At 45.2% G+C, this 2,166-nt stretch overlaps 1 non-coding gene across 1 annotated transcript; it reads right to left on the bottom strand.

Moving 5' to 3' along the window:
• Nucleotides 1-737: 737 nt before the first annotated feature.
• On the bottom strand, nucleotides 738-819 carry trnas-uga. The gene has a single exon. It is a non-coding gene; the product is annotated as a tRNA-Ser (tRNA).
• Between the last annotated feature and the right edge of the window lie 1,347 nt (nucleotides 820-2,166).

The raw sequence follows: 2,166 nt of genomic DNA, 5'->3' as shown, positions 1-2,166 counted from the left end.
TTCAAGTCCAGACTGCTTAACCTCTCGGCCATCACAGCTGTCGCCTTTGACTGTACAGACAAAATCAACAGAGAGGCAAACTACACACTCAAGCGTTGAGAAGGCAAGAATAAACTCATCAGTTTGCCTGAAGTGACACAAAGTCCTTTTGCAAGTCTTCAAATGGGACAACTTTAAAGAGGTTATACGCTTGGTTCCTTGTGGGAATCATGGTTCCCTTGGAACAACTGATAGAAATGGCCATCGTAATGAAATTTACATGGTTTCCTACGCCACAGCTTCATTTAGAGAAGACACTGCTAAAGGAATTGGCTGGACAGTATGTTTCAACTTCCTTTGCCTGTTTCTGTCTTGAATATCAAACTGGTGGCAGGAGACCAACTAGCCAAAATAGCAGCTGCGAGCAGGGTTTTGAACCTCTTGTGAAACCCCATTGGTTCGGGTCCAGCATGTAACCTCTCTCCATCACGATCTTAATTGCATTTGAGTTTACATGACAAAAAAAAAGACATGCAAACATGCTGCCTGGTGGATGGCAATCGGAGGACAAGCCTAAAATTCACACACAGCAAAAAGTAGGACCACTGTCATTACTGAAAGACATTCCATTACTTTTTGCAGTTTGAAAGCGGGGACATGTAGAGGCGGGTAAAGATGTGATGGAAAATTTCATCTGTTATCTGCGCCACAGGAATCAAGAAGCAGTCCGTCCTTAATCCGTTTATAAGAAAGGACTGCGCTGCGAGCAGGGTTCGAACCTGCGCGGGGAAACCCCATTGGATTTCAAGTCCAACGCCTTAACCACTCGGCCATCACAGCTGCACGTCTGGTGTATGGCTGTACGAGCAAAATCAACAAAGAGGCAAATTAAACATTCCAGGAATGAAAGGCAAGAATAACAAACTCATCCAGTTTGCCTCCAGTGACCCAAGTCCTTTTTGCAAATACAAATGAGAGAAGGCACATGAAATGTGCAACTCTTCATAGGGTTAAATACACATCACGGGAAAGCTTGTTCCCTTGGAACAACTGATGGCCATCGCCATGGTAAATTTACATGCACAACGTGCCAGCTTCATTTAGAGAAAGACACTGCTATAAGAATTGGCTGGGCCAGGGGCGTTTCAACCTCATTGCCAGTTTCTGTCTTGGGTATCAAACTGGTGGCAGGAGACAACTAGCCAAAGTGGCGTATGACAGGGTTGAATCCTCTTGTGAAACCCCATTGGTTCGAGTCCCAGCGCTTAACCTCTCAGCCATCACAGCTTATGGCGTTGAAGGGCGTCATGACAAAAAAAAGACTTGCAAACATGCTAGCTGGTGTATGAGCATAAATTCACACATGGCAAGCGTGGGACCAGCGGCATTACTGTGAGCATTCCATTACTTGTGCAGTTTGAAGCGGGGACATGGTAAGAGGCGGGGTAAGATGTGGTGGTAATTTCCGGCCTGTTGTTTTATTATCGGGAATCTAACGTGGGGGGCTTCATCCCATTTATAAGAAAGGACTGCGCTGTGAGCAGGGAGTTCAGACCTCTTGAGGAGACCCATTGGTTCAAGTCCAGCAGCCTTAACCTCTTTCCATCACAGCTTCCGCGCCTTGACTGTACAGACTAAAAATCAACAGAGGGCAAAACTACACACTTCAATGAATGAGAGGCAAGAATAGAAACTCATCAGTTTGCCTCCAGTGACACAAGTCCTTTTTGCAAGTACAAATGAGAGACTTTTCAGGGGTTATACATGCGGCTCGTGGGAATCTTGGTTCCCTTGGAACAACTGATAGAAATGGCCATCGCAATGGTAAATTTACATGAACAATACCCACAGCTTCAAGAGAAAACACACTGCTATAAAGAAGGTGGCTGGACAGTATGTTTCAACTTCCTTTGCCTGTTTCTGTCTTGAGTATCAAACTGGTGGCAGGAGACCAACTAGCCAAAATAAGCATTCTTGAGCAGGGAGTTAGAACCTCTTGTGAAACCCCATTGGATTCCGGAGTCCAGCGCCATAACCTCTCGGCCATCACGAACTTATTGCGTTTGAGTGCGACATGAAAAAAAAAAAGACATGCAAACATGCTACCTGGTGGATGGCAATCCGGAGGGACAAGCTAAATTCACACACATGGTAGGTTCATTTACTAAAAGACATTCATTGCGGTTT

The sequence above is a fragment of the Alosa alosa genome, unplaced genomic scaffold, assembly GCF_017589495.1.
Source record: "Alosa alosa isolate M-15738 ecotype Scorff River unplaced genomic scaffold, AALO_Geno_1.1 AALO_1.0_unplaced_334, whole genome shotgun sequence".
Classification (NCBI taxonomy): Eukaryota; Metazoa; Chordata; class Actinopteri; order Clupeiformes; family Clupeidae; genus Alosa; species Alosa alosa.
Note: the sequence above shows the minus strand (reverse complement) of the source record. Positions and strands in the feature narration are given on the sequence as shown.